At 36.8% G+C, this 21,181-nt stretch overlaps 1 protein-coding gene across 1 annotated transcript in view; it reads left to right on the forward strand.

Annotated features, from left to right (window-relative positions):
* GNA12 (G protein subunit alpha 12) overlaps positions 1-21,181 on the forward strand; it is a 130,331-nt gene that overhangs the window by 10,985 nt on the left and 98,165 nt on the right. The gene's annotated exons all lie outside the window — the stretch shown is intronic.

Raw genomic sequence — 21,181 nt, forward strand, 5'->3', positions numbered from 1 at the left:
GCTGGCTCTCAAAGATGGAAAATTTGCCACCATTAGAGATCTTCAGAAGAATTGTGCATTAAGTTCTTTTTTAAAAAATTTATATTTTGAAGTTAAACACTCATCCAAAAAGACCTTTCCATATACATAGCAGAACATAAGGAGGATATATGATTTGTGGAATTTTCATTTCATACTGCCTATTTTTTAAAGTATGTAACAGATTCCACACATTCAAAACTTATGCTTGTTTTTGCTTTTTTTCTGCTTTGTTTCCGTTCTCTTTTGTTCTCTTATCTGCATTAAAAAAATGCTTTGTGTCCCTCTTTTTTTGCATCAATATTGCTAAATTCTCAGCTTTCCAATTTGCAAACCCAATCCCCCCATTAAAAAACAAAAAAGCAAACATTGTAGCAAATTATCATAGTCAAACAAAATGAATCCATGCAGTGGCCACGTCTAAAAATGTCTGTCTCTTTCTGCACCTTGAGTGTTTTGCCTTCTGTCTTCTAGAGAGAAGTTTAGTCAGTAGATTGATCAAAGCAATTAAGTTGGTTTTCTTTACAATGTTGTTCTTGTATAAGTTATTCTCAAGGTTCTGCTCACTTCATTTTATATCACTGTTATTCAGGATTCTTTATCTCTTTAACCATTTCTCTTTTTTGATTTTTTAAAATTGTTTTAAAATTTTAATTCTTCCAATTAATAAGAATTACTTTCCCTCTCTTCCACTTCACCAAAACGAACTCCTACATCAACTATATCCAGAAATGTATGTAATAATATGCATTTTGAATCCATCTGTTCTGCCTCCTGCCAGGAGACAGGTAGCAAACTTCATCTCCCATTCTCAGGAACTAGGGTTTATTATTGTATTGCACAGAGATCTAAGTCTCTCCAAGTTGTTTTTCTTTATAACATTGTCATTACATAAATTATTTTACTACTTCTGCTCGTTTTACTTTTCATCAGTTAGTTAATACTGATCTTCTCAGTCTTCTCTGAAACTGTCCATTTTGTGATTTCTTACATGGCACAATGATATTATATTCCCTTATATTCACACATCACAGTCTGTCAAACCGTTTCCTAATTGATGGCTACCTTCTTAGTTTTTTTTTTCTTGGACTGTGAAAATAATTGGTATTAATATTTTTATGCATGAGTTCTTTTCTTTCTTGTCTGGGGTATAACAGTAGTAGTGGTATTGCTGGGATGTACAGTTTACTGACTTTGGGGGTATAGCTACAAATTACTTTACACAAAGACCAGTGAACAGTTCTGTCAGCAAAGCATTATTATGTTTTGTTTTCCTATAATCCCCCCTTATAGTTTCTTACAGTACAGTAATATTCTGTTACGTGCTCACATAACAAAATTTGTTCAGCCGTTCTCTAAATTGATAGGTCCTGCCTTAGGTTCTAGAGTTTCTATCCCTTTTCAGCTTCTTTGGGTTTAGGAAGATGGTTTTGCTTGTGACTATTCCCTTCCTCAGTATTAACCTCTCTCCTGAGCTTCACCCCTTCCAACTCCTTTTGTATTTCTATATCAAATACCTCTTTGTTTCAGGTACCTAGTCTCCCACCCTTCTTCCATGTCTGTGGTGCTCCATGCCTTAATTATGAGAAATATCAAGTTCTATCGCCTTCATCCTCTTTTTTACACTGATATATTTCTTTTACCTTCCCTTGACTTCTCTCTTTTAAAACTCTCAGAAGAGAACTGATCCATCCCTGTGTGTCCTGTTTGTCTTATTTAATGCCTGCAATACCCTCTGAATATATTAAAGTTCCCTAAGTGAACTTGTTTCTTTTTCTCTGTTACAATGTTAACACTGTATCATCACATAGTACCTTCCTGTTGCTCAAATAAATCTCCCTAAGTTTCCCTTGTCTCTTGTTTTCATTTAAAAGTTCCTACTCTACCGTGATTTTTTTTATCAGAAATACTTGAAAGTTCTCTACTATATTAAAATCCATTTTTTTCCATTAGGATTATGCTCACCTTTGTCATGTAAATTATTCTTGGTTGTAAGCCTCTATCTCTGCTTTTGGAATATCGTATTCCAAGGTCTTTCATTTTTATTAGAAGCTGCTAGGTCTCATGTGATCCTGATTTTGTGGTTCCTTAGTTCTTTGCTTCTTTCTGGATGCTTACAGTAGTTTTTCTTTGATGTGGGAACTCTGGATCTTGGCTATGAAATTCTTGAAACATTTCCTTTTGGGATTTCCTCTGGAGGTGTAATCAGTGAATTATTTTTATCTTTGAGCTCTGGTTCTAATAGATCTGGACAGTTTTAATTGTGATTTCTTAAAATATAGTGTTTAAACTTTTTAAAATTATGGTTTTCAGGGAATCCAATTCTTAAGTTTTCTCTTCTGCATCCATTTTTCACATAATTTGTTTTTGATATCAGATATTCTTACATTTTCTTGTTTTTTTCAGTCTTTGATTTTTCACCTTGCTTAGGTCAACTTCTCCCTAAGGCCTTCTCTTTTTATTCTATTTCTTGACATCTCTTAGAGTCATTGATTTCTTTTTGGTCTATTCCAGTTTTTAGAGAGATTGTGACTTGGGTAACTGTCTTTGCCAAGAAATCTTCAAATAGGGTCATGAAGAGTTGGCTATGATGGAAATGACTGAACAACAAGAACATTAAATGATTTTTATAGGGTGTATGCATATCTATATCTATCTCCTTAGATACACTCACATACTGTTTGCCTTATGAATAAACCCTAGAAAATGTTCTCTTGTGGTTTTGTAGTATGTGACACTGGCCACATGGCTGAAATAGGGAAGATTATGAATTGCTTTGAACTTGTAGAGTTTAAAATGTCTGTGAAGAGTGAAATGAGCAGAACCATGAGACTATTGTATATAGTAACAGCAGTATTGTTTTAAGAATGACTTTGAGTGAATAAGTTATTTTGAATTTTATAAATTTTATAAATATTCAAATAATATGAAAAAAGATACTATCTGCATCAGAGAAAGAACTGATAAATAGAAAAAAATACACACACACACATATATGTGTGTGTGTGATAATTTTGGGGATTTGGGTATAATGGTAGCCATGAGGGGGAGGAAAAAAAAGAAATTCATATGATAATTTTGTTGTATATTTGGAAGGAATAGCAAGTTGTGCAAAGTAGATTTTCAGCTTCATGTACAATCATTTTTTTTATTGTACTGTGTTATAGAAATGTTTTATTCCAAAAATTAAAAATAAAATTTAGAAAAAGGTGTCTATGGGACTTGTAGTTTGAAATGCCCAATAGACAGTGATGGAGAATTGGAGCCCAGGAGAGAGACTAGGGTTGTATTATACCCTGGAATTCATCTTTATAGAAATTATAATGATCCCTTGGGAATTGATGAGGTCATCAAATGATAAACTGTGGGCCTAGGCATGGGGCTTCAACATAGGACCAGCCTAAGTGTCTTTTCCCTGGTAGAAGCTTCACATAAATGTTAGTTGAATGGAATTTTCCTGTCTAGTTTTATATGTAGAGTAAATTAGATAACCTATCTAAGCAGGTGCAGTGAAGAACCCCTGATAGAAGTAATAATAGACTAAAGATAGTGTCAGCCCTGTGTAGTAAAAAGATCACTGCACGAGGAGTTAGGTACCTGGATTAAATTTTCTCTATAATGTTGGGCAAATTGTTTATCTTCTGTCTCTCATTTGACCTGTAGGGGAAAAAAAAAGATTGGAGCCTTAGGTCTTAGATCTCGCTTAGGTCAACTCCTCCCTAGGGCTTTTTTCTTTTACTTTAACTTCTAAATTTCCCAGGTCTCTAAATCCAAATTCCAACTACCAGTTTTCCTAATTTTGAAGGTCCTTGTGATTTCTTGGCTTGAGTTCAAAGATTCACTAAGCCTAATCTCTTAATTGTCTTTTTTTCTGGAACTGCCACTAGAATTATATGCCTGGTTCTATCTAGTATTTTCTCTCTTCTTTTTCCTCCTCAGCCCTGTGGTCGGTGTCACATACTCCAAAATCACAAGAGTACATCTTCTAGGGTTTATTCACAAGGCAAAAACTATGTATGAGTATCTAAGGAGATATAGATACGCACCCACATCAGAAAGATTAATGTTCTTGTTGCTCAGTCATTTCAATCATATCTGACCCTTCATGACCCCATTTGTGGTTTTCTTGGCAAAGATACTGGAATGGTCTGCCATTTCCTTCTCTAGCTCATTTTACAGATGAGGAAACAGGCAAATGGAGTGAAGTGATTTGTCCAGGTTCACACAGCTAGTAAGTGTCTGAGGCCAGATTTGAACTCGGGCGTGGCACTCTACCACCGAGCATCTAGCTGTTCCCTGTTTAATGTTCGATGGTACCTAATCTTTCTAGCTTTTGTCATTAAAGTTCTTCCTGGGTCTAGTTCAGTTTACTTGATTCCCACTTCTGGCCTTGGAGATTCATCTACCCTGGGGACACCAGACCAAGCACATTTACCCCTTATACAATTCTCTCTTAGACATTGGGGCTTTCAGTTATCAAGCATTTGGATTTCCACCCACATTCCTACGTAATCATTGGTTAAAGAATATCTTTCTTCTCTCCACCCAAAGTGAGGAGGGGATTTTTTAAATAAAAAGATCACTTAAAAGTTTTTCATAGCCTCAAAACTGCAGCAGAATACTACTCTAAAAGCATAGAACCGTCCATCATATTCCTCATTTATACAGTAAAAAGGCAGAACTAAAGCATTTGTAATGTCCGTATGTGTGTGTATGTATATAACATATTCATAGTTTGTTGTAGGGAAATAATTTTATAAATTTTAAAGTTATATGTTGTAATAAGGGTGACTTCATGAAGTGCTTTTGAAAATGACAAGTTACTGTTCCCTGTTGGAATAAAGGAGTAAAAATGTATTTTAACACAAATTTTAAAAATAACTTGTGATCAACTTGTTAGGTACCATTTACTTTTAGGTACTTTCTATTATTTTCTATTTCTATTAGGTACCTAGCTATTGAAGGTTGCTTTAGCTCTTTGTATTCTAATTTTACTTTTGATCAGATTTATTAGAGTTTTGATTACTTGAGTTCAAATCCTTCCTCAGACACTTAATTGTATATCCCTAGTCAAGTTACTTAACTACTCTTGCATTCAATCTCCTCAAGTGGGAGATATGGGCATAATAGTAGCTCTTTTATCACAGTGTCGTTAAGAGGATCAAATGAGATAATATATATAAAATGCTTTGTTAACTTTAAAACACTATAAATCTTAGCTTCTCCCAATTAAATGAACATAGAAGAGGCATCATATTTTTACATTTTCTAGTTTCCTACTTTTTTGTGTATTGACAATGATTTGTTGGAGCTATAGTGCAGAAAACTGGACATACTATTTGTTAACATTAATAGTTTTAAAGGGAGAAGAATGGGAATACAAATAAAATTAAAATGAGACTATTTCAAATCCTGTTTTATTTAACTTGTGTTTCTCACATTGTCTCAGTTACTGACTGCCTGATGTCTCTGTCGCATTTGTTCTCTCTAGTCTAATCTATATACTGCTGTTAAGATCATTGGTCTCCAAAACCATTTTGTTTTTTTAAAAAAAAACTTTACTGATATCTTTTGTCTTTACATCACAGTCATTTTCTCCTTCCCACAATGAACTTTTCCTCTTAAAAAAGAAAAAAAAAAACAAGAAAACATCAAATTATATCAATTTATATAATAGTCTGGCCTTGTAGTCCTTAAAGGAGCAAGTATGTTTCAGAAAGCATTTTTTTTCTCTTTTTTTTTTTTAAAAGTATGTTTCAATCTGTACTCAGATACCATCAATTCTTTCTCTGGGGATGGACAGCATTTTTCATCCTAAAGCCTTCAGAGTTGTCATGGATTGTTGTATTGCTGAGAATTGCGAAGTCATTCACAGCTTATTATTTTGCAATATTGCTGTTACTTTGTACCCAGTACGTTTCGCTTTGCATCAGCCTTTTCAGGTCTTTCTGAGAGCACCCTGCTCATCATTTCTTAAAGTACAATAGTACTCCATCAACTATTTTCTTTTTTTTTTAAAAACTGTTTTAAATGTGGTTTTGGGACTTTTAAATGCTGTTTTTTTTTTTTTACACCACAATTATTTCTTTAATATTAATCCATCCCCATAGAACCATCCCTCATAAAAAATGGTAAGTAGTGTCTGACATCATGACTTCTAACAGCATATTCAGTTTTCTATACCCATGTAATCACCTCTTTGCCAAGGGGAGGAAAGTGTATTGGAATCCATATTCCATAAGGTCTTTGTTCTGCTTAGTATCTTCTATAAGGTCTATCTAAACTTTTCATCTATTGTTTAAGGTGCTTTTATGCCTGTTACTCTGTAGTCTCTCATCAGGCTATCTCTTATTCATACAGGTTCCCATCCAATCTGACTTGTTGTCCTTATCTACACCTATTGTTATTTTTGACTCTTCGTGACCCCTTTTGGAGTTTTCTTGGCAAATATTCTAGAGTGGTTTGCCATTTCCTTTTCTAGATCATTTTATAAATGAGGAAACTGAGGCAAACAGGATTAATTGACTCTGAGGCCAAATTTGAATCTGATCTGCCTGGCACTCTATTCACCTAAGCTGCCTATCCATATTCTTCACTTCCTTTCAAACTCATTTCAAGATTTTTCTTCTCTAAAAGAGATTACCTGATTTAACTTCTCTCCACAATGATCACTTATTTCCTAATTTTGTTTTCCTTGGCATTACTATCTGACATTTGCTTCTATTTTCTAATTCCTTGTTTTTATAATACAGTTGGCTAGACATGATCATTTCCGTGAGAGTAAGGATTATATTTTGAAATTCTTTTATATCTTTCAGAATTCTTTGTGCTATAACTATAATAGGTGCTAAGTGAATGCTTGGATGAAAAGACTGCATTATTTTTATTTCTTTTTTTTTTTTTTTGCTTGATTAGTCTCTTCCAAGACAATGACAGTTCTTAAAGTTCTCTTTTGTCAAAATGTAATAGATAATTTCTACTTCAGAGGAGAAACCAATTATTAAGTCCAGTTCTTCTTATTCTTCCCTTCTTCCTTGGAGTACTCTCATATTTTCTGTTACTGTTATTCTCCCAACTTTTCTGTCTTCTTCATTCCACCCAAAAACATCTGGGGTTGATATTATAGACTGTTTTTTATCTGGCCTTTTGCCTTCATTGCTGTCAGTCTTTTAGTGAAGTAGTTATATATTTACATAAGTAGTTCCCTCACTTCTCTGAATATTTATAGAAAAACAGGTCTTCTGGTTTACTTGAGTTGTGTTAGGGAAAGATTCATCAGTGCTTTTACCCTTCCGTTGCGCTGTATAATGTTCTGTGTTCATTAGTAATTATAGTAAAAAGCTCTATTAACAAAGCCTACCATAGATGCTTAACTAGGAGCCTGTCATTTCATTCATCTAAAATAATGTGTGAATAGCTACAGAAAATCAAAATTACTTTTTCAGGCTTTTAGTAGTGGTTAATAACTATAGTGTTCCTGAAAGACTTATTGTGTCTAATCTCTTAAACTGTATTGAGACTGGTACTATTCCAATAAATGGGAGGTCAAGGAATGTTCACAAGGAATTCTGGAACTGTAAATTCATGTAGTTTTTCTGTTAGCACAGTATACACATTGGGAGGGCAGTTTGGCCCATTGGCTTTAGCAGAAACTTAACTCCAGATTTCAGTGTTAATCCTTGTTCTACTATCGACCAGGATCCTATGTAAATTACTCTATTTTTTTAATCTGTCATAATTGTTGTCCCTGCCTTCAGTTTCTCTCTGCCTCCCAGTTTTGTTTTATACAGTGCTTTCAAAGTCATCTTTCTCTGCCCTTCCACATCCCTATGTCGCTCATCCTATCCTTTTCCCTTTCCTTTTTTTGTTTCACTCTCTCTCTCCCTTCTTTTTCTCCCCCTATCATAGCCACTCACAGGCTTAGTCCCATAGATGTAGGTGGACCACAGGAAGCTTTGACTGACTATTTCTGACCTGGGCTAGTTGGACTTTCCTTAAATGTTCGGGTGCCTCCCCACTCCCAGTGGCACATCATGTTTGTTTGAGCTTTATCGTATTTGTTACAGATGCCCATCAGCCTCAGCCTTCCCAATCCTTAGCTGGGATTAAAAGCATACTCCACCACACCTGGCCAAAGTCATCTTTTAAGCAGAGGTTATTTGTAACTTGTGCCCATTTAATAAAGAAATTTTAGGATAGACTCCAAAATTTTTATGGGGCTAGAGCTCTTTTAGTGTTTGCCCAGTTATATCATCTCAGTGGTGACATATGAAAATAAGTGCTTTCAATAGTGAGAGGACTCCCCAGTGGTTCATTCTCATTTGTCTTTTAAAAAATGGGAGTATTGTTTGTCAATGTCAGCTCCTACCTTGGTAACATCCATTATTGAATATTTATTATATATTAAAAATATATAATTATTAAATATAAAATTAAATATTACTGAGTGTTTTGTAGGAGGGACATGAGAAATCCTATAAATATCATAAATCCCATTTATGTAAAATTTTAAGGTTTTTAAAGCACTTCTTTAGGTATAGAAAATATTAGGAGAATCTCCAGATTGGGGATTGATGAGGAATTGAAGTCTCAGATTATGGAACTTGCATATATATGGTCACATATGACCATGGGAATTCAGGACTATCGAATCCAAGACCCAGTGTTTTGTTTTGGATCTGTGACCACGTTGATGTTGAAGAATATTTTCCAACAGTGCAGGTGGCCAATGAACTGGGTGGGGAGGGTGCCTTCTTTGCATTTTCTTCATCTCATGTAAATACTTAATGGAGGATGAAGACCATTCATTGATTGTCATTTACTCGGCCATCTATTTCTCTAATGCATCATTTATACTATGTTTCTTGTATGTTTCCTTGTTTGTAACATTTTGTAGCATCTCTTCATTACCCTTTCGGGTGAGCCTCAGCTTCAGTTCTTAGAAGATTATAGTATTTCTTGACATACATTCCTTAATGACATGGAATATCAGTAGAAGGATATCGGTGTTAAAAATAAAATGGACCTTTGTTTCAGAGAGACCTTTGAGGTCATTATGCAATTTCCCAAAGGCAATCCCACACACTATCCTCTTCCTGTTCAATTCTAGGTTTAGCTTATTGCCAATTTTCAGTGTCTGTCCTAGATTTATTTACTGATGGATCACAGACAGTAAGTTGGTGAGGGTGGAGTGCATTTTGGGCATGGAGAACAGTCTGAGCAAAGGCATGGAGCTGGGAGATAAGAGTATTATGAAGGAGGAACAGTAAAAAGGCCGATTAGGCTTGTTGTAATAAGCCTGGAAAGGTAGGTTGGAACTAACTTGTGAAGAGCTTTAAATGGCGAACAAAAGAGTTCATATTGCCATTTGAGGTAATGGGTAGCCACTGGAATTTACTGAATAGGGGAGCAACACTAAATTAATTTCCAGATCAAGTGACCTTTTTTTCAATTCTCATCCTTCTTGATCTCTGCATCCTTTCATCAAAGATACCGTCAGTGTTTACCTCTTCTTGATACTCTCTTTTCTGAGTTTCTTTGACTGTTCTCTATTCTGGTTCTCCACCTGCTTGTCTGACTGCTCCTTCTCCATCTCCTTTTCTAGATCTCCATCCTAATCAATTCCAGTAAAGGTGGGTGTTCCCCAGGGCCTTGTCCTAGGCCCTCTTCTCTTCTCCCTGTGTAGCATTTCACTTGATGATCTCACCACCTCTCATGGATTCAGTTATCATATCTGTGCTGATGATTCTGTTCCACTTGTCCAGCTCTAACCTCTCTCCTAACTTGCTTATTGAACATTGGAAACTGGTTGTCCCTTAGACATCTTGAATTCAGTGTGTCTAAAATGGAATTTTATCTTTTCCCCCAAATCCCCTTCCTAACTCCCCTCCTAATATCAAGGGTACCACTGTGCTCCCATTTATGTAGAAATTTTAAGGTTTTCAAAGCACTCCTTTAGTTATATAATAGATAGTCCCATTAGAAGGCTCTAGCCTTGGTGTCACCTTGAAATCCTTACTCTGACTCCCCCCGTAAGCAATCTCTTGCCAAATTTTTTCAATTTTACCATTGCAACATTTCTTGAATATGCCTCCTTTTCTCCTCTGATGCTCCCACCACTCTCATGCAGGGCCTTTACCAGGACTATTGCAGTTTGGCCTCCCTGCCACAAGTCTCTCCTCACTCAAGGCCATCTTCCACTGAGCTCTGAAAATGATCTTCCTAAAACACAAGCCACAATCATATCACCTCTCTCTTCAACCAAATCCAGTGGCTCCCTATTTACTCCATTTACTTACTTAAATATTAAAATCCTCTGTTTAGCATTTAAGGCCTTTCATAACTTTGCCCCTTCCTAATTTTCAGGCTTCTTATACCCTATCCTCTCCCTGTACCAAACCCCACACCCACATACCCATCTACTTTACAATGCAGTGACACTAACCTCCTTGCTGTTCCTTGCACAAAATGCTCTGTTCAGACTCCAGGCATTTTAACTGGTTGTCCCTCCACATCTAAAATTCTCTTCCTTCTCATCTCTGTCTCCTGGCTTCCTTGTCACCATGAATGAGTTGTAATTTGCCCTAGAGGAAGTATCAATCAATCAACAAGCATTTATTATGTACCTACCCTCTGCCAGGTACTGAGAATAAAAATATAAAGAGTTAAACAATCACTATTTGCAAAATACTTACATTCTAATGGAGATACAACAAAGATGTATACAAGTATCTACAGAAGACATATAAGGAGAATAAATCCAAAGCAGTTAAATACTTTGGAGTGAGAGCAACTGGTGAGATCAGGAAAGGCTTCATTTTGAACTTGAGTTGTGTCCTCAAGAAAGAGAGGTTATGTGATTTTTCCAAGGTCAGGTGAGGAGGCAGGGTATTTCAGGCATGGGGCAACCAGTGCAGAGGCATTAAATGTACTTTCTCTTATTACTTCAGTTAATCTTGGCTTCCTCAGCTAGTCTTCGTATTTGGTCACAGTCTTCAGCCTTAGGAGAGGTCTTATCAACAAGGCACAGTAGTAACAATGCATGGCCTGTTTCAGAAAAGCTGCATTCAAAAATGGGCTCTTACTACTTCTCTGACCTGGGAAAAATCACATAACCTCTCTTGGCCTCAGTTTCCTCATCTGAAAAATGAAGAAGGTACATCTAGATAATTACTAAAGTTCCTTCTGGTTCTAAATTTTATGATTCTGTAAGTTCCATGAAATCAGCTTTGATCTTGATCCCATTTTTCACTAAAGCCCCAATATATCTCAGGTCCACTTCAGGGGAGTCAACAGATCAGTCAGTCAACCAGTATTTATTAAGTTCCTCCTGAGTATTCAGAATGCTAAAATAGGAGCTAAGCATTAAAAAACCAAAATAAAAGTCTCTGCCTTCTGTTTCCCATCTGTTGTGTCCAAGATACCATGTCACTCCTCTTCCACCTCTTTGCCCTGGGACACCTCATTTTGCCTATGATATCAACATGAGCTCCAATATTACTACCTCTAGACTTTTCTGATCACTACCTTCCCTCCCCCCATACCCTGGAACATTATCTTTTCATTCTGTAAACTTGCACAGAATTTTGTACTTAGCTCACCTTCTGACCTATAGTGGCCATATGTTGATCCTCAAATATCATAGCTATCCATATATCAATCTTAATTCTCGCATCCAATTGTAAGCTGTTTGAGGATGAATACTGGATTTGAATCATCTTTGCAAATATCTCAGATTTTGCACATAGGTGCTTTAAAAATGTCTGCTGAATTTAATTGAATGGGATAGAACCCTCCTAGATTAATCATAAGATCTTATAGAGGCAGAAGGGGTTCTAGTGGTTGTCTAGTCAAGCCATTTTATTTTACAGATGAGGAAACTGAGGCCCAGAAAGAGGAAGTAACTTGTCAGAAATCACCCAAGTAAATAGTAAATGGCAGAGCTGGAAGCCAAGGCCAGGTCCTTTGATTGCAGATATGTGTTTATTTCATTACTCTGTGCTTTCTTCCTATAAATTTATATCATTAAACATAATTCTACTTTTTTTACACTATTCCCATCATACCAAAACAACGAGTTGACTCCCAGTTCAGTTAATCAACAAGCATGTTCATTATGTTTGCTTGAAAAAAATCCTGTAGGGGCAGTGAGGTGGTATAGTGAATAGAGCACAGGCCCTGGAGTCAGGAAGACCTGAGTTCTAATTCAGCCTCTGACACCTGCCACTTGATAGCTATGTGACCTTAGGCCAGTCACTTAACCCTGATTAATCCCTATTGCCTCACCTCCCCCATCCAAAAGAAAAAAGAAATACTCTAGAGAAGATTGGGGTGGGACTGAAGTTTCCACAAATGTTTTTTCTTGAGACTTGTACTTCATTAATTTTGTGACAGGATGTAGGGTAATGTATTCTCCAGTGTCATACTGCTCTCTTCTTGCTTAAACTCCAGACTGACTGCCCTGAGGTCACTGATCAGAGTAGCCTTGGAAACTTTAGGGTTCATCTTACCTACCTCTTCAGGGAGAAAAGGAGATGCAGGAACTACTGTGGAAGTCATTTAATTTTGTGGCAGGGTAAAATTTTTCCCATAAGAAAACTAAGACAAAGATGATTTTTAATTCTTTCTCCTTCCCTCAACTATTTTAAATTTATAGTTGAAGAGAACAGCATTATTTAAATGGAAACTTTACAATATCTTCTGCTGGTTTAGAGAATTATTTATTATTATCAGCTAGAAAGGGGAATTTGGGAAAGTTAAGTGAAGTAGACATGTTAATTAGAATTAGGGGGAGAGGATAGATGAGTGAATTCATGTTTTTAAAGTAGAACCTTAAAGCAACATTAGTGAAAAATAACTTAATACTCATTGATCTGTAGATTATTTGCATCATTTCAAATTCCCTTACAGTCTTTGTTCATATACACATTTTTGCACAGTTGTAAGTAGGAATATCTAAACTTTAGAAATAACAATTGCTGACGTAAGTCTTAAACAAGAAGCAGGTAAGTATTTTGCTTTCTTATCATGTTCAATCAGTAATACTTTTCTTTATATTTAAGAAATCTGGAGACTCGACTGTTTCAGAGGGTTATGAATTCTACTAATAGCTATGAGTCCCATTAATATATTTTGCTCATACCACTAGCCTGAGATACGCTGTAATTTTGTTTTCTTCGTAGTCAGTGATAAAAATAACGTAATAAGAATATAATTTAAATGGCATTTATATAGTACTGTAAGGTTTGCAAAGCATTTCATAAAGATCATTACCCTTTTATCCTCATGGCAGCTCTGTGAGGTATGTTCTTTTATTATCCATATTTTATAGATGAGGAAGCTGAGGCAGACAGGTTAAGGGATTTGCCCAGTCACACAGTGAGTAAAATGTCCAAGGCTGGATTTGAACTCAGGTCTTCTTGACTCCCAGTCCAGCTAATCAAATATTCAGTATGTTTGCTTGAAGCATCACAGTTTGGACACATTTTTAGGCCTGTTTCCTTTTTTCTTTTTCCTCACCCATTTGTAAAATAGGTCGGGCAATAGTACTTAAACTAAAAGAAGGTTATTTCCATTGTTAAATGGAAACGGTCACAGTGGTGAATTGTCTTACTTGGAGCCACCTAGTGAGTTATTGGGGAATTTATAAGCCACATACAATTTGGGAATTTCACAAGGTGATAAAAGCAACTTAATATTATTGTACACTCCAGACACTTAGGTATAATTTCTCTCTGCCTTTCTTATCTCTTCCCTTTATCACCTCATCTCTACATCTGACACTTAAAGGAAGGTATTGGTTATTTCCCTTTACACAGTCTTCCATCATAGGTCAGCACTGAGGCAGACCTGGGAACTCAGTCACATGAAGCAGTGTTGTTGTCATGACAGAGAAGGATGGAGGGCTAATTATGAAAGAAAGCTATGGTCACAGGCTGTGTAGTCTTGAACAAACAAATTACACAGTAGTATTTTTGACCAGTCTGGCATAACTGAATAACTTAAATATAAAGCTTTCATCACATGTGACTGATTCACATAGAGCTTTCGAGTGAACTAATACTTAGTAAGCACAGAGGATAATCCAAAGGACTTTGCTAGGTGTTAGGGAGTGGGAATACACCCATGGTTTCATTGGTATGTGGAATTCCCTGTACCAGTGCATGTCATCATTTTCTTTGAAACTTATTTTTAGAGACTTGCCTTAGCAGGGGTTGGCATGCCATTGTTGGAGGGCTGAATCTGAGGGGGACCCTTCATATTGCCTATTGGCTAAGAATGATTTTTACATTTTTAAAAACAATAAAATACTTTTAAATATAAGTACTATTCTTAGATCATGGCTGCAGACTGGATATGGCCATCCAGACTATGGTTTATTGACCTCAACCCTAGAGTACTGAAAGATTATATGACTTACTCAATGTCACAGACAGCATGTGTCAGAGAAAGGGATTTGAACCTTGGTCTTTTTCAGGGGCAACTCTCTCCACTATACAACTTTGTCTGAATTTGGAAGGTGTTGGGACAACAAAAATAAAAATTAAAACAGTCCTTCATAAGGGGCATTTATTCTACCAGGGAAGCATGTACACAAGTAAATATAGATAGGATAAGGAACATTGAAGAGGAAAAAAGCACTAACGACGGAGGAATCAGGAAAGGCTTCACAGAAGAAATGGCATTTAAGTTGGTCTTGTAACGGAAACTAAGAATGCTGGCAGGCAGAGATGGAAATGGAGTGGTTTTCATCCTTGAGGAATCATTGTGTGAATGTAGGAGGCAGGTGAACGAAGAGTTTATTGTTTATGTACTTCTTTGGTGGAATTTGTGGGATGAAAGGGAATATTATGAAATAAGACTGGAAAGTTCGTGGGATGTCATATGGTAGAAGGCCTAAGAAGCCAAAATAAAGAGTTTATGTATTATCTTCTAGGCATTAGGAGCCACTAGCAGTTTTTGAGCAAGAGAATGATACAGTACTTTGACAACTTTGTGGAGGATGGTTATAGTGTGAGGGAGACCAATTTTTAAGGCTATTACAAAAATTCTAAAGAGAGATGATAAGGTCCTGAATTTGTATAGTGGCATTGGGATTAGAGAGGAGGGTATGGATAAGGGAAGAGACTGTTGAGGTAGAATTGCAAATATTTGCAACTCATTGGCTGTGGGGGATGGGAGAGAAGGAAGAATCAAGGATTTTTTGCAAACCTGTATGACTAAGAGTGGTGATGCCCTTAATAAAAATAGGGGGGTTCATGTAGCTTAAATGCTGTTAATGTTGGTTGAGTTGTGGTTGCAATTTAATCTTACAACTATTACAGAAAAAAGTAGGGTACATTGATGTAGACCAAGTGATCACCGTTGGATTGTAAGAGTAGGCTCTGGAAAACAGGCAACTAATCCAATCCAGCAAACATTCATTAGATATTTTTTATTTTTTTTAAGTATTATGCTAAGTTCTGGGAGTGTACAGGCCTGTCCTCCAGGAGCTTACATTCTTCTAAAGAAGGCAGCATGCCAGCAGTTTGTATGTGTGTCTGTGAGCACCAAGCTAAGGAATGTGTACTTTATTAAGTAAGGTGAACAGATTGTGTTTGAGCAGGAGAACCAAGTGATTAAGCCTGGCACATAAGGAAAATTTGTTGGGCATGATGAAGTACAAATTGAAGAAGGAAAGAGACTGGAGTTAAGGGAGACCATTTGGAAGGCTTTTGTAATATAGTCAAGAGATAACGTGGGCCTAAACTAGGGCTTGTAGATATACTTGTATCAATGTGGGAGCAAATCAAAGTGATACTTCAGGGGTAAAATGATGGAACTTAGCAATTTATTGGATATCTCATATACAGAAGAAAAATAAAAGGATTACTTAAAGGTTTTGAGTTTAGGTGACTGAGAGAATAGGAGTTAGAATATAGAGAAGTTAGAATATACAGCAGGTTTTGGAGGGAATATGACTTGGGATTTGGATTTCCGGACTATGGCTTATGAGGTAGGAATGATGGACTCTTGGCTTTGAATGCAGTACATCTACTGAAAGCCAATAAAATTTGCCTAGAGACTTAAAATCAGATAAAAAGGGCTTTAAACTGAAAATATAGAAGTTGAAGGGGGAAAAAAATCCTATATTCATCCCCCAGGAGATATGCCATAGAGAGTAGCTGCTAGGACATTGGAAGAAGGTTATCAATGGTAAATATCAGTTACTTTCAAGGAATGATATCTAAGAAGAAAGACCTTTGGCCCCAGAAGTGAGCATGAGATTTGAAATCAAAAGATTTGCATTCATATCTCATCTCTGTGGCTTAGCTCCTGTGTATTCTGTGTCCTGTTCTGTTGCAATTGCTTTGGGGAGTTTGAGGCTTTCACAGAAGACAGGCCGGCTAGTGATACGTGAGGTTTGTGTGTACTAGGAGCATTTTAGCTCACATAAAGGAAAGCTTAAAGCTTAACTGGAGATACCTGGGGACATGGAGTGGAGAAGAGGGAACAATGGAAGAGGGGTCAGGATGGTCAGGCCTGAAAAAAGCTAATAGAACTGGGTCACAGTGATCAGATGAGACATATATCCCAATCTCAGTCACCAGAGGTAAGGGTACAGCTGCAACTTAGTCATTAATCAGCAGGGAAGTATTGTCTTTGCTCTGATTTGAAGGCTGTAGCAGAAGAAAAGGTATGGGGGTGGGGGAATCTTTTGAGAGACTTTTTAGAGTCCCTTTTGACCTGACATTTAGGTTATATTTGGAAAGTTCTTTTCATTCCTAATTTGATACAGAGTCTTCTAGATCCTTTGTACTTCAAGAGCTTTCTAGATCTTTGTTCAGACATGTTTGATTGTTTTCTGGCCTTTGATGTCACAGGTAGGGAGATATGAGGGATCAGCTAAGAAGCCCAGTTGAAAGAGGGAGGAAAGAATAAGGAAAGAATCTTCTATGCTGGAATATAAAAAGAGTAGTATATGGAGATTCTTGTTATCGTGGGTTCCAGAAAAGAGATGAGAGGAGTGGTGACAGAAAGAAAGAAGGGGTGTGTCTAAAGCAGGAACTGTGCATTGCAAAAAGACTAGACAAAAACCAAAGATACAGCTTTTTCTAATACCACATCTTGGGAAATCTACTTCATCCTTTCTGAGTCTTGGGTTCCTTTTCTCTTTAATGAGGACTAGGTGGTCTCTAAGAACTTTTACAGCTCTAAATCATATGAACACAAATACAAAGAGTATGGGTAAATAAGATGCTTTAGACATCTTAATTCAAGAAGATCAATTTGAATTCCTAGGTTTGGTAAAAACATGGCAGAGCAGCTTGGGTTAAAGACCTGAGTTCAAGAAATTGGTACATAGGATGGTATTATAAGCATGAACTTTATTCCTGTACAGCACAGTAAGCTTGCAAAAACAAAAGCATACATGTGCACATGCGTGTGTGCGTGCACACACACATACACACACACGGGCTATATGGTAGCATAGGCAGAGATTTGGTCACACACAGGGCTAGAGTCACTCACATAAGGGAGGTGTGTAAACTGGCAGAAATCTTGATGGGAGTACACGCTAGAATGGGATCTGAGCAGGAAAGTTTTATACCTTAAAGATGGGCTTGGTTGAGAAGAGGCAATCAATGTCATATATGTAAGAGGACATTCCTAATCAGACTCTACTGTGGAAGGAAATTTTTCCAGGTCACTTACTGATACCAGATTTGAGTAGGGGAGTTTCCTAATCAGGGCCAGGAATTGATCAAGGGTTTAAATTGGTAATTGGTGACCCTAGAAATGGGTGTTGGCCCAAAGCTGCTACACTCAGCTGGAAGCATTGTCCAGTCAGGAGTCATGATTACCTGCTTCACACAGGGTCAGAATGAGGCAGGACAATAGAAAAGCACAGGCTGTATGTCATTGCTTATGTGTTTATGAGCATTAGGAAGACTTAGCTTAAGTGACTCTGTGTTGGAGTCCTATCATTTATAACTACAACATCAAACAATATGTTTCAAAAATCACAGTTATCACAGACTGGAATTTTGTTATGGAAAGGTAAATATTAATTTAGAAGAAAGGAAGATTTATAGGGCAATGGAGTTGTACATTATACTTTAAGAACACATATTTACAAGGAAATCCACAAAAGGGAGAGGAGTAGGAGGGAAAACATTTGGCAACCAGTGGAAGAAGAATCAGAAGAAAAATTGTAGTAGGAGAGAAGAAGGTAGATGATTACGTTTGGGAAATAGTTCATAAACCTAGATTGGAAAAAGAGGAATTTGAAGTGTCTCCACTCATTGGCGTGACTGCCTTCCCTTTGACTTGCTTTCAAGTTCCAGCTAAAATCCCACCTTCTATAAGAAGCCTTTCTTGAACCCTCTTAATTTGTTTCTTCCCTCTGTTGATTATTTTTGTTTATCCTGCACATAGCTTGTTTGTGTATTGTTGTTCTCATGCCATCTTCTCTGTTAAATTGTGAATTCCTTAAGAGCAGGGACTGTCTTGCCTTTCTTTGTATTGCCAGTCATTAATACGGTGCCTAGTGCATAGTAGGAGCTCAATAGATGTTTATTTACTCAATATTTATTGACTGCCTGCCTGATTTAGACATGTTCTGGCATTCTTTACTAATAGCAGAACAGCTGATAAATTCTTGTTTTTTGTTAATGGTGGTTTGTTTCATCCTACAAAAAGTAGTGGAAGTGTAGAGGGGAGCTACTTTTCTGGACCTGATTCTGAAGGTAATAGTTGTCAAAGTAAAAATGATTGGAACTTTGAGAAGAGGTGACTGCTCCATTTTTGAATTTGTGATAGAGAAGAAACTAAGGAGAATCAGGAAAGACTTCCTGTAAAATAGAGGATTTTAGCTGGGACTTGTAGGATAGGAAGTCCAGGAAGCTAATAAAACCAGTAAGCGAAGATAATCCAAATCTTTCTGCCTCCAAATTAGGTTTTTAGTTTGTAAGTTTATAGTTTATAGGTTATAGTCAGACTCATAGTATGACAATATACATTCTAGTTAGTGAGAGAACAGATTTCAGAGATTGTGATGACTAGGCTCTTTTGACTTAAAATTTTATGAAGGAAGTAGTCCTGAGAGGTCTGAGATGCTTTTAAGAATGAAATTATGATGACATAAGAAAACTATTCTGACAACAGAAAACAGTACAAACTACAGGGGTTCTCAACCTCTTTTACATCTTGGCCCTCTTTGGCAGTCTGATGAAGCCTACAAACCCCTTTTAAAAATAATGCTTTTAAATGCATAAAATAAAATACATAATATTACCAAGGATTCAAAAAACTTTTTAAGTTCACAGGCCCCAGGTTAAGAAACCCTGGTTGTGTTGGGACCCTAGTGCTCAGTTTTTTCTGGTTTAAAAAATGTGTTGAATTAGGTAATACACAAGCACATGGCAGAAGTGAAATTTAAACTTTGGTTCTCTGACTCTTATTCCATTGATTTTTCTACTGATTTTCTGTGGATTTTCTATTGGACATCCTTCCTTCTCTCCCCCCTACCCCAAGCAAAACTGTGCATTGCAAAAAAAAAAAAAAAGACTAGATAAAAAAGCCACATCTGATGGTGTTTGATACCGTCTATACCTGTACTGCCCCAACACTACGCAAAGAGGAAGTGAACTTCACCATCTCTTTTCCAGGGTCGAGTTGTCATCTCAGTGAATTTGCTTCATCTGCCTTTTAGTGTGTTTAAATTTACGTTATTGTAGTCGTTATGTAGCTTATTCTTGTTGTTCTGTTTACTTAATTCTGCATTAGCTCATACAAGTTTTCCCATGTTCCTCTGGATTCCTCATATTTGTCACTCCTTATATTCATATTATCAAGAAGTTATTACTCAAACAAGACAAAAACAGAAAGCTATAAATTCGACAAACTTATTTATCACTGTCATGGAGGACATTGAGCATGAAGTCCAAGTCAGGAAGGATGACTATAGATTATGAGGCTTTCTAGATGCTTCTGTTTGGGAGGGTGACATTGTGCTGATTGCACAAAGCCCCTGAGTGTTTCAGATCCTTTACAGTGAGATTCATGACACTTTAAAGAATTTAGCTTAATTATTCATACAAGAGAAACTAAGTAACAATCAAGTAAATATCATATAAGGTTTGTTCATCAGAACGTAAACCTGGGACAGACGATGCCAGAAGACAATGAATTGAGCCTATAACCAGGCAGGAAAAAGGGGACTGCATCAAGTTTGGGAGTTAGGAAGTTCTTTTAACCCCACCCTAACTTCTTCCTAAGACAGAGGTTCATACTTTTAATAGCGGTATCCTTCTGGTAGTGCTATATGACTGTGAGTCTTGAAACTTTAGTCTCCAAAGAATTTAAAATGAGGGTTAGCCAAAGGACAGTAGAGCAGTTCATGGTGGGCATGAGCAGGTTATAACACGTTAACAAACAAGGAGTTGCAAAGGAAAAGTGGCATAAAATATATCATCAAATAAATATATGAACATTAAAGAAGATGAGCTTGGTAACATAGGGAGAGTGGAGGATAACACCTGATATACTCAAAATTTCAAAGAAAAGCAAGAAAGTATGAGTTTCAGCAAATTTGTGGAAGGGCAGGCACGGTGCCTTGTGATTTACATTATTGCGGGACATACATTAGTGACATCACAGATTTAAGGACAGTTCGTTCATATGTCACAATTTGTTTAGCCATTCTCCAGTAGATTTGGCACTTCCAATGTTATCATTTTTCTACCCTTCTTTCTGGCTTTGAGTTCCTTGGGGTCAATCAGTCACTTGTAAGATTGGGCATAAACCATTTTGTGACTTTTCTCACATTTCAAATTGTTTTAGAAATTGTTGGACTAATTTACAGTTCAGTCAGCAGTTCATTAGTACTATTTTTACTGCTAGAATAAGGGTAAGTTACTGAGAAGGATCATTAATAACATGATGCTGCTGGAAGATTAATGTCAGGAAAGGTAGAACTCAGAATGAACTGAGACCGCAAAGAAAATGCCCTTCCTTATTTCTGTCAGGGACCGCTAGGTGGCACAGTGGATAGAGTGCTAGGCCTGAAGTCAGGAAGATTCACCTTCCTGAGTTCAAATCTGACCTCAGACATTAGCTGTGTAACCCTGGGCAAGTCACTTAACTTTGTTTGCCTCAGTTTCCTCATCTGTCAAATGAGTTA

The sequence above is a fragment of the Notamacropus eugenii genome, chromosome 3 (genome assembly GCF_028372415.1).
Source record: "Notamacropus eugenii isolate mMacEug1 chromosome 3, mMacEug1.pri_v2, whole genome shotgun sequence".
NCBI lineage: Eukaryota > Metazoa > Chordata > Mammalia > Diprotodontia > Macropodidae > Notamacropus > Notamacropus eugenii.